At 44.2% G+C, this 16,644-nt stretch overlaps 1 pseudogene; it reads left to right on the top strand.

The window, feature by feature from the left end:
• The first annotated feature begins 13,360 nt into the window (after positions 1-13,360).
• Eef1g-ps3 (eukaryotic translation elongation factor 1 gamma, pseudogene 3) lies at positions 13,361-14,639 on the top strand (annotated as a pseudogene).
• The last annotated feature ends 2,005 nt before the right edge of the window (positions 14,640-16,644 follow it).

Here is a 16,644-nt window from a genome sequence, read left to right as displayed (position 1 = left end):
TGCTAATACATTTAAGGAGAAGGACACGATCGTGCGGAAAATTGCTATTAAAAATTCATCCGGGGGCATCAAGATGGCTAAGCAGGTTGGGATGCTTGCTGGCAACCATGACAACATGAGTTCATTTCTGGAACCTGCATGACAGAAGAGAACGAACTCCTGAAAGCTGACTCTGACCTCTCCATGTGTGCTGTGGTGAGCATGCGTGCGCGCGCGCGCGCGCGCGCGCACACACACACACACACAAGTATAATTTGTTTCAATTTTTTTGAGTAGGAATTCTACAGGTCTTGATGTTTTCTCTTATATTTTGTCTCAAAATAGCTCGTCTGCCTATATTTTTCTCAAATGTCAATATCCGATAACAACCATAGGTAGAAACTTTTTGATTTGTAACCAAAGGTTAAACTAGACTTTGAAACATGCAGGCTAATAAAGCCATCACCATGCAGAGTAACCCAGCCTTGAACTCCTAACACAGTGTCTGTGTTAGGACACCTTTACCTCCCGGATACCAGGATTATAGGTGTACACCACCAGCACCCAACTATGAATTCCCTCCATACAATAAATCTCATAATTTTCTCTCAAATGAAGACAAAGCCTATGCCTCATTCATGGATGATTTTATACATCAGCAGTATCCTACGAAGAAAACACATACAAAATATCAATAATACATTACTCAGAAAAATTCAAAGCACAAGTACAAAAGAGATGAAGTGAGAATCCAGAACATACATGTACTTTGTATACATTCACATGTATGTGTGTCCATCAACATGTGTATGTATATTTGTGCGCGTGAGAGCATATATGTACATTTTGTGTTTGTATATCATGTGCATACATATGTTTAGATGTATGCATGTGTGTATATATCTATATGTGTGTATATATATATGTCCTACAAAGGTGTGATGTGTGTGCATATATGTATATATACATTGTAATATCTGTGAGCATTTTCATATATGTGTGTACATAAATATGTGTGTGCATATTAATGTTGTGTACAGATATATGTGTATATGCACATATGTGTTTGCATATGTACTATGTGTGAGCATATTCATATTTGTGTGTATCTGTGTGTGTGTGTGTGTATGTATTTTTCTCCTTTCTTGGGTAGGAAAAGAAAAAGACAATTAGACTTTAGCTGGCAAATAAAGTAAGTAAAAGTGCCTGCTGCCTACAGATGACCCAAACTCAATCCCCAGGACACACACGGTGGGAGTGAAGAACTCACTTTCCCGGGTTGTCATCTGATCGCAATACTTGGGTTGTGCCACACACTAATCACAAACAAACAAACTAACTGTGATTTTTTTTTCTTTTTAGTAAGGAGAGAAAAAATATACTCACTTTTTGTTGCTGAAAAAAGAAACACAGAGATGGCTCAGTGGTTAGAGCACTGACTGCTCTTCCTGAGGTCCTGAGTTCAATTCCCAGCAACCACATGGTGGCTCACAACCATCTGTAATGAGATCCGATGCCCTCTTCTGGTGTGTCTGAAGACAGCTACAGTGTACTTATATATAATAAATGAATAAATCTTTAAAAAAAAAAACACAGAGATGTGACAGGGTGCTCAGCGTTGACACTGCTCCCCTCATCACTTGGAGCAGAGCGGGACTTTCTCACAGCTTCTTCCATGGTGGGAACTACGTCATGCATCAGCCACCTCTTTGACACAGTCCTTATAATGTCAGGAAATTACCAGATTTCCCAAGGAAGTTCCTGCGACAATCCTTCAAGAAACAGAAGAACAACAACCGGTAGGGGACAGCAAAGACAGCATTCTTTGTTCTTGTGTTTCAAAATTCTGAAACCTCTATCTCTCCTGCTTGCACTGCGGAGCAGAAGACGACAGAATCCAGGGCAGGAGTCCCTTGGCCCCTTGTGATATATCAGGTACATTTCCAGAAAGGGTTTGCATTGAGTGTGTTATTACAGCTACTTTTCCTTAGTGATGACCAAAACACCTAAAAGACCAGCTAAGGAGGTAACACACACACACACACACACACACACACACACACACACACACAAGAATAGGAGGGGCAGGACAGAGAAGTTAATGGCTGTCCAGGAAGCAGAGAAAGGGATGCAGGAAGAGCTCTGGGTATGACACAGCCCCCACCAATACGCCCTGTGCGGTGGATAACAGGAAAAACCTCCCCATAGGCTCCTGTACTTGAAAACTCGGTTCGCAGGGGGCACTGCTTGTGGAGGTTTAGCGGGTATGGCCTTGTCAGAGGAAGTGTGTCACGTGAGGTAGACCTTAAGATTTGGCCGTTTCCAGTTTGCTCTCTGTACTTTGTGTCTGTGGTGGAAATGTCAGCTCTCAGCAGCCTCCTTCCACTGCCATGGCTACCGTGCCTGTGTTCCCTCCATGATGGAGTCACCCCCTGGAACTGTGAAACCAAGTAAATTCTTTTCTAAGTGCTTTCTGGCAACAGTGTTTCATCACAGCAACAGAAAAGTAACTAATCCACCCCCAGGACTTTTCTCCTACAAATAGACCCATATCCTGCCTTTTGCCACCTTATTAGGGAACAATGCCCCATACAACAAACCCATGAAAGATTAATCCATTTGTTACCTCAGAAATCCCAAACCCTAAAATAAAAGCATCCGGAAACACTATACAGACAACCCCAGAAACAGGCTTCAGTGATCCGCTAGGTATTCCTCAAGCCAGGCCACGTGACAATTAAGACTAACCAGACTGGAGTGAAGAGATGACTCGGTGGTTAAGAGCAGGTAGAGGACCCAAGTTCTGTTCCCAGCACCCACACTGGGTGGTGTACAACTACCGTAACTTCTGCCGCAGGGGATCTTGCACCCTGTTTTGGACCCTTCTTGTATCTGCACTCAAACATGCACAGACATACACAGAGATGCATGCATATGCTCATAACTCAGAAACAAAAGGTATTAGCTATGCTACCCAGCATTCTTAATACAAAAATCTGAAATTGAAAATGCTCCAAAAAAGTCTAATACCAATGTGATTCCACAAATAGAACGTTACACACTTCACGTCATGTGAGTGTACTCAAATTGAGGGCACACTCAAATACTGCATGGGATCACTTTCAACCACTAAAAAAGGCCGTGCGTGTAAAACAGGACAGATGTTGTTCTCCACTTGGGTGCCCTCCCAAGGTATTTTGTGATGTGCATGCAAACATTCCAAAATCAAAGGATAAATACCCAGACACATGAAAGTCTGTGAAGGTCTGAAAGCCAGCCCCGTGTTCATCGGGGCCCCCCGCGTGGTCGCTCTGGGATGGATTCCATCTCGTCCTCTGGGAGCAGTGGACCCTCAGTGTCAGCACAGAGACACAGAAGCAGTGTATCCAGCCGCCGGTGCCCCAGTGGATGGAAATGTCTGGGCCAGAGTTGGGGAGAAGGGCTACCGCCCGTTTTGTGAACTGCTGAACACTTCATTGAGAGGAGCCATTCATCTAGAGTCAGCCAGGCACACCCAGATGTCTAAGCCTGCCTTCTCAGAGAGCCCTTCTGACTGGTTACAGCATCCCATTGTTGGAAAGGTGGTTCAAGAACTGAGAAGCTGTTGGTCCACGACCTTTGTCCAAACATCTTTTTTTGCAAATGATCGCTGCAATGAGTCATTTATCCGTTTCGAGGCCTCTGGCTTCTGCTACAGTGTATCCTGACTCTTCACCATGAGTCTCCTCAGATATCCTGTTATTGCCCTGTGTCCTGAAGATCCTGATCCTTTGGGTCTGCAGGATCGGCCCCTTCAGCCACTCCAGCAGTTCATAGGTTGGGTAGATGTTGGGGTGGGCCAACCTGAAGCCCTGGGCCTGGGAGGTAGCTAATCAGGTCAGCCCTCCATCTCTCCTGCACCCACCCCAACAGAGCCAGCTTTCTTGCTTTGCCCAGGCAAGGGGTGGAAGCAGCTCTGAGAAGCTCTTGGACATCAACATGGCACCAGGCAGCAGCCTAGGCCAGGGCCCGCTGCATGGCCTTTGCTCGTAACATGGACCTCGGAACCTGGGTGCTGCCTAGCCACAGACCCAGACAGGGCCCTTGGTAGCAGTGCAGGCTACTCACATCGGGCTGCACCTCAGCACCCTCAGATCCCCAGTCCCATCTCTCTTCAGAGAGCACACACCATTCAGCTTCCCTGTCTCTTCCATCTCCGCACCACATACTCACACATGACCTCTGACCTCTGACCATCTTCCACCTATCAGTACCTCCTGGCAGCAGACAGGCCTCTGGATCAAAGACCAGTTTTTACGCGCGGGAGTTGAGTGTCATGTGTAGTTGGTTATGTCTCTAAATCTAACCATGTAAGACTAATCAACAGATAAAGAAAATCACGAGATGCATATGACTGTATATGGGGCTACGCTTTCCCAGGGTCCCTTAGCAGCTTTATATAATTTGATAGTGGGATCACATAGATAAGCATTGGATTTTTTTTTATTAACTTGAGTATTTCTTATATACATTTCGAGTGTTATTTCCTTTCCCGGTTTCCGGGCAAACATCCCCCTCCCCTCTCCCCTTCTTTATGGGTGTTCCCCTCCCCATCCTCCCACCATTGCCGCCCTCCCCCCAACAATCTAGTTCACTGGGGGTTCAGTCTTAGCAGGACCCAGGGCTTCCCCTTCCACTGGTGCTCTTACTAGGATATTCATTGCTACCTATGAGGTCAGAGTCCAGGGTCAGTCCATGTATAGTCTTTGGGTAGTGGCTTAGTCCCTGGAAGCTCTGGTTGCTTGGCATTGTTGTACATATGGGGTCTCGACCCCCTTAAAGCTCTTCCAGTTCTTTCTCTGATTCCTTCAACAGGGGTCCTATTCTCAGTTCAGTGGTTTGCTGCTGGCATTCGCTTCTGTGTTTGCTGTATTCTGGCTGTGTCTCTCAGGAGCGATCTACATCCAGCTCCTGTTGGCCTGCACTTCTTTGCTTCATCCATCTTGTCTAATTGGATGGCTGTATATGTATGGGCCACATGTGGGGCAGGCTCTGAATGGGTGTTCCTTCTGTGTCTGTTTTAATCTTTGCCTCTCTATTCCCAGCCAAGGGTATTCTTGTTCCCCTTTTAAAGAAGGAGTGAAGCATTCACATTTTGATCATCTGTCTTGAGTTTCACGTGTTCTAGGCATCTAGGGTAATTCAATTTCGGCTAATAGCCACTTATCAATGAGTGCATACCATGTGTGTTTTTCTGTAATTGGGTTAGCTCACTCAGGATGATATTTTCCAGTTCCAACCATTTGCCTACGAGTTTCATAAAGTCATTGTTTTTGATAGCTGAGTAATATTCCATTGTGTAGATGTACCACATTTTCTGTATCCATTCCTCTGTTGAAGGGCATCTGGGTTCTTTCCAGCTTCTGGCTATTATAAATAAGGCTGCTATGAACATAGTGAAGCACGTGTCTTTTTTATATGTTGGGGCAACTTTTGGGTATATGCCCAAGAGAGGTATAGCTGGATCCTCAGGCAGTTCAATGTCCAATTTTCTGAGAACCTCCAGACTGATTTCCAAAATGGTTGTACCAGTCTGCAATCCCACCAACATTGGAGGAGTGTTCCTCTTTCTCTGCATCCTCGCCAGCATCTGCTGTCACCTGAGGTTCTGATCTTAGCCATTCTCACTGGTGTGAGGTGAAATCTCAGGGTTGTTTTGATTTGCATTTCCCTTATGACTAAAGATGTTGAACATTTCTTTAGGTGTTTCTCAGCCATTCGGCATTCCTCAGCTGTGAATTCTTTGTTTAGCTCTGAACCCCATTTTTAATAGGGTTATTTGTCTCCCTGCGGTCTAACTTCTTGAGTTCTTTGTATATTTTGGATATAAGGCCTCTATCTGTTATAGGATTGGTAAAGATCTTTTCCCAATCTGTTGGTTGCCGTTTTGTCCTAACCACAGTGTCCTTTGCCTTACAGAAGCTTTGCAGTTTTATGAGATCCCAGTTGTCAATTCTTGATCTTAGAGCATAAGACATTGGTGTTTTGTTCAGGAAATTTTTTCCAGTGCCCATGTGTTCCAGATGCTTCCCTAGTTTTTCTTCTATTAGTTTGAGTGTGTCTGGTTTGATGTGGAGGTCCTTGATCCACTTGGACTTAAGCTTTGTACAGGGTGATAAGCATGGATCGATCTGCATTCTTCTACATGTTGACCTCCAGTTGAACCAGCTTCATTTGCTGAAAATGCTATCTTTTTTCCATTGGATGGTTTTGGCTCCTTTGTCAAAAATCAAGTGCCCATAGGTGTGTGGGTTCACTTCTGGGTCTTCAATTCTGTCTGTCTCTGTACCAATACCATGCAGTTTTTATCACTATTGCTCTGTAATACTGCTTGAGTTCAGGGATAGTGATGCCCCCTGAAGTCCTTTTATTGTTGAGGATAGTTTTAGCTATCCTGGGTTTTTTGTTATTCCAGATGAATTTGCAAATTGTTCTGTCTAACTCTTTGAAGAATTGGATTGGTATTTTGATGGGGATTGCATTAAATCTGTAGATCGCTTTTGGTAAAATGGCCATTTTTACTATATTAATCCTGCCAATCCATGAGCATGGGAGATCTTTCCATCTTCTGAGGTCTTCTTCAATTTGTTTCTTCAGTGTCTTGAAGTTCTTATTGTACAAATCTTTTACTTGCTTGGTTAAAGTCACACCAAGATACTTTATATTATTTGGGTCTATTATGAAGGGTGTCGTTTCCCTAATTTCTTTCTCGGCTTGTTTCTCTTTTGTGTAGAAGAAGGCTACTGATTTATTTGAGTTAATTTTATACCCAGCCTTTGCTGAAGTTGTTTATCAACTTTAGTAGTTCTCTGGTGGAACTTTGGGATCACTTAAATATACTATCATATCATCTACAAATAGTGATATTTTGACTTCTTCTTTTCCGATCTGTATCCCCTTGACCTCCTTTTGTTGTCTGATTACTCTGGCTAGAACTTCAAGAACTATATTGAATAAGTAGGGAGAGAGTGGGCAGCCTTGTCTAGTCCCTGATTTTAGTGGGATTGCTTCAAGTTTCTCTCCATTTAGTTTAATGTTAGCAAGTGGTTTGCTGTATATGGCTTTTACCATGTTCAGGTATGGGCCTTGAATTCCTATTCTTTCCAGGACTTTTATCATGAAGGGGTGTTGAATTTTGTCAAATGCTTTCTCAGCATCTAATGAAATGATCATGTGGTTCTGTTCTTTCAGTTTGTTTATATAATGGATCAGGTTGATGGTTTTCCGTATATTAAACCATCCCTGCATGCCTGGGATGAAGCCTACTTGATCATGGTGGATGATTGTTTTGATGTGCTCTTGAATTCGGTTTGCCAGAATTTTATTGAGTATTTTTGCGTCGATATTCATAAGGGAAATTGGTCTGAAGTTCTCTTTCTTTGTTGTGTCTTTGTGTGGTTTAGGTATAAGAGTAATTGTGGCTTTGTAGAAGGAATTCGGTAGGGCTCCATCTGTTTCAATTTTGTGGAATAGTTTGGATAATATTGGTATGAGGTCTTCTATGAAGGTTTGATAGAATTCTGCACTAAACCCGTCTGGACCTGGGCTCTTTTTGGTTGGGAGACCTTTAATGACTGCTTCTATTTCCTTAGGAGTTATGGGGTTGTTTAACTGGTTTATCTGTTCCTGATTTAACTTCGATACCTGGTATCTGTCTAGGAAATTGTCCATTTCCTGAAGATTTTCAAATTTGTTGAATATAGGTTTTTATAGTAAGATCTGATGATTTTTTGAATTTCCTCCGAATCTGTAGTTATGTCTCCCTTTTCATTTCTGATTTTGTTAATTTGGACACACTCTCTGTGTCCTCTCGTTAGTCTGGCTAAGGGTTTATCTATCTTGTTGATTTTCTCAAAGAACCAACTTTTGGTTCTGTTGATTCTTTCTATGGTCCTTTTTGTTTCTACTTGGTTGATTTCAGCTCTGAGTTTGATTATTTCCTGCCTTCTACTCCTCCTGGGTGTATTTGCTTCTTTTTGCTCTAGAGCTTTTAGGTGTGCTGTCAAGCTGCTGACATATGCTCTTTCATGTTTCTTTCTGCAGGCACTCAGCGCTATGACTTTTCCTCTTAGCACAGCTTTCATTGTGTCCCATAAGTTTGGGTATGTTGTACCTTCATTTTCATTAAATTCTAAAACGTCTTTAATTTCTTTTTTTATTTCTTCCTTGACCAGGTTATGATTGAGTAGACCATTGTTCAACTTCCACGTATATGTGGGCATTCTTCCCTTATTGTTATTGAAGACCAGTTTTAGGCCGTGGTGGTCCGATAGTATGCATGGGATTATTTCTATCTTTCTGTACCTGTTGAGGCCCGTTTTTTGACCAATTATATGGTCAATTTTGGAGAAAGTACCATGAGGAGCTGAGAAGAAGGTATATCCTTTTGCTTTAGGATAGAATGTTCTATAAATATCTGTTAAGTCCATTTGGCTCATGACTTCTCTTAGTCTGTCTACGTCTCTGTTTAATTTCTGTTACCATGATCTGTCCATTGATGAGAGTGGGGTGTTGAAATCTCCTACTATTATTGTGTGAGGTGCAATGTGTGTTTTGAGCTTTAGTAAGGTTTCTTTTACGTATGTAGGTGCCCTTGTATTTGGGGCATAGATATTTAGGATTGAGAGTTCATCTTGGTGGATTTTTCCTTTGATGAAGTGTCCTTCCTTATCTTTTTTGATGACTTTTATTTGAAAATTGATTTTATTTGATATTAGAATGGCTACTCCAGCTTGCTTCTTCTGACCATTTGCTTGGAAAGTTGTTTTCCAGCCTTTCACTCTGAGGTAGTGTCTGTCTTTGTCTCTGAGGTGTGTTTCCTGTAGGCAGCAGAATGCAGGGTCCTCGTTGCGTATCCAGTTTATTAATCTATGTCTTTTTATTGGGGAGTTGAGGCCATTGATGTTGAGAGATATTAAAGAATAGTGATTATTGCTTCCTGTTATATTCATATTTGGATATGAGGTTATGTTTGTGTGCTTTTCTTCTCTTTTGTTTCCAAGACGATTAGTTTCTTGCTTCTTCTAGTGTATAGCTTGCCTCCTTATGTTGGGCTTTACCCTTTATTATCCTTTGTAGTGCTGGATTTGTAGAAAGATATTGTGTAAATTTGGTTTTGTCATGGAATATCTTGGTTTCTCCATCTATGTTAATGGAGAGTTTTGCAGGATACAGTAACCTGGGCTGGCATTTGTGTTCTCTTAGGGTCTGTATGACATCTGTCCAGGATCTTCTGGCTTTCATAGTTTCTGGCAAAAAGTCTGGTGTGATTCTGATAGGTCTGCCTTTATATGTTACTTGACCTTTTTCCCTTACTGCTTTTAATATTCTTTCTTTATTTTGTGCGTTTGGTGTTTTGACTATTATGTGACGGGAGGTGTTTCTTTTCTGGTCCAATCTATTTGGAGTTCTGTAGGCTTCTTGTATGCCTATGGGTATCTCTTTTTTTAGATTAGGGAAGTTTTCTTCTATGATTTTGTTGAAGATATTTACTGGTCCTTTGAGCTGGGAGTCTTCACTCTCTTCTATACCTATTATCCTTAGGTTTGATCTTCTCATTGAGTCCTGGATTTCCTGTATGTTTTGGACCAGTAGCTTTTTCCGCTTTACATTATCTTTGACAGTTGAGTCAATGATTTCTATGGAATCTTCTGCTCCTGAGATTCTCTCTTCCATCTCTTGTATTCTGTTGGTGAAGCTCGTATCTACAGCTCCTTGTCTCTTCTTTTGGTTTTCTATATCCAGGGTTGTTTCCATGTGTTCTTTCTTGATTGCTTCTATTTCCATTTTTAATTCCTTCAACTGTTTGATTGTGTTTTCCTGGAATTCTTTCAGGGATTTTTGTGACTCCTCTCTATGGGCTTCTACTTGTTTATTTATGTTTTCCTGGAATTCTTTCAGGGATTTTTGCGATTCCTCTCTGCAGGCTTCTACTTGTTTATTAATGTTTTCCTGTGTTTCTCTAAGGGAGTTCTTCACGTCTTTCTTGAAGTCCTCCAGCATCATGATCAAATATGATTTTGAAAATAGATCTTGCTTTTCTGGTGTGTTTGGATATTCCGTGTTTGCTTTGGTGGGAGAATTGGGCTCCGATGATGCCATGTAGTCTTGGTTTCTGTTGCTTGGGTTCCTGCACTTGCCTCTCGCCATCAGATTATCTCTAGTGTTACTTTGTTCTGCTATTTCTCACAGTGGCTAGACTGTCCTATAAGCCTGTGTGTCAGGAGTGCTGTAGACCTGTTTTCCTGTTTTCTTTCAGCCAGTTATGGGGACCGAGTATTCTGCTTTCGGGCGTATAGTTTTTCCTATCTACAGGTCTTCAGCTGTTCCTGTGGGCCTGTGTCTGGAGTTTACCAGGCAGGTCACTTGCAGCAGAAAAGTTGGTCTTACCTGTGGTTCTGAGGCTCAAGTTTGCTCGTGGGGTGTTGCCTATGACCTCTCCGCGGCGGCAGCAACCAGGAAGATCTGCGCTGCCCTTTCCGGGAGCTTCCGTGCACCAGGGTTCCAGATGGCGTTTGGTGTTTTCCTCTGGCATCTGGATGTGCGCAGAGTGCAGTCTCTTCTGGTTTCCCAGGCGTGTCTGCCTCTCTGAAGGTTTAGCTCTCCCTCCCACGGGATTTGGGTGCAGAGAACTGTTTATCCGGTAGGTCCCTTCAGGTTCTGGCAGTGTCTCAGATGCAGCGGTCCTGCTGCTCCTGGGCCCTCCTCTACGGGAACCCAGAGGCCGTACACAGTTTCCTCTTGGGCCAGGGATGTGGGCAGGGGTGGGCAGTGTTGGTGGTCTCTTCCGCTCTGCAGCCTCAGGAGTGCCCACCTGACCAGGCGGTGAGGTCTCTTTCCCACGGGGTCTAGGAGCAGAGGGCTGTTGTGGGCCGGGATCCGCGGTTTGGGACTCCCGGTAAATACCGGAAGTGCCCGGTCCTAGAGGAATTTTGCCTCTGTGTGTCCTGAGTTCACCAGGCAGGTCTCTTGCAGCAGAAAAGTTGGTCTTACCTGTGGTTCCGAGGTTCAAGTTTGCTCGTGGGGTGCTCGCATTTGATTTTTTTTAATGGAGATCTTTGGAGCCCAAGAGGTAATGGTGGGGAAATATCCTGATACTAACTTCAGGCGAGGGCCTGCAGAGCTGAGGTAAATTCTGTAGAATGCTCACACACTCCAGTTTTTTAGATTGTCTCTCTCCCCATATGATGTGCGTTTTCTCTCAGATATGGAATCTAGACTTCAGTATACATATGCATGCACTTGTATGTGATACCACATGCATGTGGCATGAAAACAGAAGGTGGACTTTTGGGGTGGGGAAAGGGACCAATAGGGAGAAGGATAGGAAAACAGAGTGATGGTGCAGTAAATAAGGCTCAACAGAATGAACGAAAAGGTCAGGATAAAACCTATTATTTTGTATGAGAGGATTAAGGTGGAGTCAAAATCCCTGGGCTTGAACACTGGTTTTCGTGATGACAAAGGACAGTTTGTTTCTGTGTCTTTGTGTCCTTGCTTACAAGAGAGGGATGGCAAATGCAAGACAACCATTGCATTATTTATTCTCTGTGTGTGCATAGGTCCATGTATGTACAGGAATATATGTATGTATAGGTGCATATATGTGTTTGGGTGCACATGTGTGTGCACATGAATGTATGTGCAGGTACATATATGTGTGCAGGTTCATTCTGTGTGTAGGTGCATGTGTGTGTGCAGGTGCATGTGTCTTCAGGTGCATGTGTGTCTTCAAGTGCATGTTTGTGTGTGTAAGTGTGTTGTGTGTGCAGATACGTGTGTGTACATATGCATTGTGTGTGCAAGTGAATGTGTGTATGCATGTGCTTCGTGGGTGCTGGTGAATGTGTGTCTGCAGGTATACTGTGTGTGCAGATGCATGTGTGTGTGCAGATGCATGTGTGTGTGCAGCTTCATGTGTGTCTGCAGGTACATGTGTGCCTGCAGGTACATGTGTGTCTGCAGGTATATGTCTGTGAGTGGGAGCCATAGGACAACCTCAGGAGATTTTTTTTATGTATATGAGTGTTTGAATGCATGTGTATATGTAAACCAAATGCCTGCTTGGTGTCTGCACGTCAGATCCCCTAGAACTGGAGTCACACACAACTGTGAGCCATGATGTAGGTGCTGGGAACCAAACCTGGGTGCTCTGCAAAAGCACCTTACCAGTCCCTTACTGGTGAGCCATCTCTTCTGCACCCACTTTATTTTCTGAGACAATACCTGTCCCTGGCCTGGAGCTTGACAATTAGACAAGGATGGCTATCCAGTGAGCTACAGACCTCCACCCTCCCAGTCAGGAACTACCAGTGTGCACCAGCACCTCTGGCACTTTTATCTGGGATTTGGAGAGGGAACTCGGATCCTAGAATCATCTCCCAGCCGCACATCACATCGTATGAACGACCATGACCGACGTACTGAGCGTGGACTTGCTTCTGCTTTAAACCAGAACCCCAAGTGCTCACACAAACACTTCTGCATCCTGTAGTTTGCAAGCTGAACACATGCCTACGGTGCAGTGCCCTAGGAGACAGCTCGAATCGGTGAAGGGAAGCCTCAGGCTGGCTCACCTAAGGTAGACTCCACTTCAGTCCTTTTAGTAGCAAGGACAGGACTTATTCTAAGTAAATTTTCTACAAAAAGGGCCTTTCCCTCTAAAAATTCATCGCCACATATCAACTGCAGCTGGAACGGGTGTCGGCTAAAGAGCATCCCATCCCACATCAACACGGTTTATAAAAAATTAAAGACACAATGAGATCCCATATGGAGAAAGAAGACAATGGGAATGTGTTCATGAACGATACCAGGAGCATGTGCGCAGCTGTGCTGTTTAATTGCTTCACTCCCTGCCCAGAATTACAAACACCATAGGAAGATATTCTTATATCATAGCAAGGCTATTCTTTCTTTCTTGTGAAACATTCAGGGGCAACCTGCAAAGGAGCCGTTCAGTTGACAAATGAGTTGTCTTATGTCAAGTTCAAGACCAGGTCAGGGGCTCAGAGAGCTAGAAAGTTCCAGGTCTCAGAGGACAGGGACTCTTGCACATTCTGGGAACATCAGGAATGTGATGGTTGGAGCTGTGTGACTGTGTGCCTTGTATACCTAGGGCCATGGATTTAATCTGCAGTACTGAGACAGAAAAGGTGGTTATCACACCCAGAAAATAGGTAATACATACTCAATGATCAGACATGAAAGAAACACATGGAAATGAAACATGAACGTGTCTCCCAATCCTGTAATCGAACCCAAGCCTTATTGCTAGACCATTTCCAGCCATTTAACCCTTAAAGGGAAACTCCTGACCACCCCCTTTCTCTGCAGAACCACCATGGCAGCTGGAACTCTGCACGCAGACCCTGAAAACAGGAAGGCCTTTAAGACCCTCATTGCTGGTCAGTAAAGCAGGGCTCGGGGCCACGTGCTCTCTGCACTACCCCACTTCCACTCTGGCCAAACCAACCACACCCCTGAATTTCTCTGTAAATTTCCTGCCGGCAAGGTTCCAGCATTTGAGGGTGATGACAGATTGTGTGTGTTGGATGAGGAGCTGTGTGGAAGTAGGCCAGAGGCAGCAGCTCAGGCGGTGCCATGGGTGAGCTTTGCTGACAGTGACATCGTTCCTCCAGCTAGCACCTGGGTATTCCCCACCTTAGGCATTAGGCACTGCAACAAACAGGCCACTGAAAATACAGAAGAGGCTCCTTGACACTCACTTGAAGACACAGACTTCTGGTGGGTGAGCGAGTAATACTAGCTGATATCACAATTGCTTGCACCCTGTTGTGGCTCTATAAACAGGTCTTAGAGCCTTCTTTTCCCTAGGCCTTCCCCAATACCACTCGATGGTTCCTTACCTGCATTAACCAGCCCCAGTTCAGGGCCATTTTGGGAGGGGGGTGTAACTGTGTGAGAAGATGCTGCAGTTTAATGCTAAGAACTTTGCAGAGAGCCAGCCAAAAAAAAAAAAAAAAAAAAAAAAAAGATACCCTAAGGAAAGAAGAGTTCAAGAGAAGAGAAACAGAAGCCGCAGACTGAATAGAAAGAGGAAAACAAGGCAGCTGCCCCAACTCCTGAGGAAGAGATGGATGAGTTTGAACAGGTATTGGCTGCGGAGCCCAAGGCCAAGGACCCTTCCGCTCCCCTGCCCAAGAGTACCTTTGTGGTGGATGAACTTAAGCGTTAAGTACTCCAATGAGGCTACCCTCTCTGTGGCGATGCCATGTTTTTGGGAGCACTCTGATAAGGATGGCTGGTCCCTGTGGTATGCTGAATACCGCTTCCCTGAAGAGCTCACCCAGACCTTCATGAGTTGCAACCTCGTCACTGGAATGTTCCAGCAAATGGACAAACTGAAGAAGAATGCCTTTGCTAGTGTTATCCTCTTTGGAACCAACAGCAGCAGCTCCATTTTTGGCGTTTGGTTCTTCCAAGGCCACGAGCTTGCCTTTCGACTGAGTCCAGATGGGCAGGTGGACTATGAGTCGTATACATGGCAGAAACAGGATCCTGGTAGCAGGGAGTCCCAGACCCTGCTTTTGGGGGTACTTTTCCTGGGGGCCTTCCAGCACGAGGGCAAAGTAGTCAGTCAAGGCAAGATCTTCAAGTGAACATGGCTTGCCAGTCACCTAGCTGTCTGCACCCACCCTTCAAGGGAGATGGGGATTATTAAAGGAAACTGAACATTAAAAATAAGGGCTGGGGAGGAACCTCCTGAGAACAGGGCTACATTGTAACCTCTCACAGAGGAAAAAAAATCCCTTCCTTGAAATCAACGATTTCCAGAGCTTTTATTTGCCTTCCAGAGAAGAGAACTAAGCCGTGACCAGTGGCAAGTCACACCCAAGTTAACGACCAAGTTAAAGCTGACTGTGGAAAGTTGGGAGGTTGCAAACCCAGACCCAGAGTATCTCGGGCTTTCTTCCTCCCCCTTAACAGCCATTCATTGGCCTCTGTCTTTCACCTAGCATCCTTGTAACAATCAGCTAAAATCTTCTGGGATGTGTTAACTTACAGACCACTAGATTCCACAAAACCCAGAAACTAAACAACGTCATCCAATGGCAAAAGAAACCAATAGCAAAGATTCCCCCAACAATCTGCAGGGTCCATTGAGAAATTCCTTGATTAGGGGCTTTCTTTTGTCCTATAACTATAAAAAACATCATGAGGGTTGGGGATTTAGCTCAGTGGTGGAGCGCTTGCCTAGGAAGCGCAAGGCCCTGGGTTCGGTCCCCAGCTCTGAAAAAAAGAACCAAAACAAAACAAAAAAAATCATGAATCCATTTCTATATTCAAATGTCTTATTTGGGGCAACATGAATCCTTAGTCCTAGGCTATACTCACCCACATTTGACTAAAAAATAATCCCTTGTGTTTGGATTCCCAGGGAAAAAAATGACAGAGAAATGATCCTTTATTTCCAGTGAGGCGAGGGCTTGCTGTCCATCAATAGAACCAAAATCCATTATGCCCCATGAAGGTCAGATTGTCACCTATGCCTAGTCACCATTGTTTCTGGGATGACGCATGACATCTGCCACTGAGTGCTCATGTGTCAATATCCCAGTGCAAGGAAATGAGGGACAATGTTAGAAGAGAGTGCTCAGAGATGAAGACGTGATAAGGGACTGTGAGTCTGACCAGCTGAGGTCAGTCCCAGCTCATGACCAACTGGGTCATCTTGAACAAATAACATGTCCTCTTCTGAGCCTTAATCCCTTAACAGTATAGAGCAGGGCTGAAAGCAAGACCCACTGAGCAAGTACAGAGTACAGTGTACTCTGTACCATGTACAGAGTAAGAGCTCATGAGAGTCAAATCTTTTATAAACTCTTAGGTGTTGTCGGAGTTCATTAGATTGTTCAGTAAACCACTGTGTTTTATCTTCCTCAAAGACTGGGACTTTCTGGGTAGCAGGCACTAATATTTCATTTCTTTCATTCCACACAATTTCTTTAATGTCATCATCACCACCATCATACACACACACACACACACACACACACACACACACACACACACACACATTTGCAGTTGCCCAAGGCAGTTGTCCAAGGTTTCCTGGTATTACAGGAGGTTATGAGCTATCCAACATGGGTGCTGGGAACTTGACTCAGGTCTTCTGGAAATGCAGCAAGCACTCTTAACCACTGACCCACATCTCCAGCCTTTCACAGTTTCATTTCATGACTGAGTGTTTTCAGCTGCATGTGTGTCAATGCACTACTTGTATGCCTGGTGCATGCGGAGCACTGAATCCCTGGATCTGAGCTTACAGTTTGAGCTGCCGTGTAGGAGCTGGGAACAGAACCTGGGTCCTCCAAATGCTCTTAACTGCTGAGCCGTCTCTCCAGCTCCCATTCCCAATTTTTTGATAGATGTTTTTGGAGTGTGGTGAAAACACTGAACTTTAAAACTCAACTTTTAGCCTCTTCCGTGGGTCAGTGGATGTGTCTGGTCCCAGTTTCCTACACTCAGATATTTAGCTTCTCACACAATAGGAAGTTCAGGGTGGGGAAGTTCTTGGGGCTCACTGACTGTATGGCTAAAGATGCCTTAAGGGGTCACTGATCAACTTTATCTTCAAACCGGCCATGACCTAACAGTCAACAA

Source organism: Rattus norvegicus, chromosome 4, assembly GCF_036323735.1.
Source record: "Rattus norvegicus strain BN/NHsdMcwi chromosome 4, GRCr8, whole genome shotgun sequence".
NCBI lineage: Eukaryota > Metazoa > Chordata > Mammalia > Rodentia > Muridae > Rattus > Rattus norvegicus.
The sequence above is the reverse complement of the archived record's forward strand: the minus strand, read 5'-3'. Positions and strand labels throughout refer to the sequence as shown.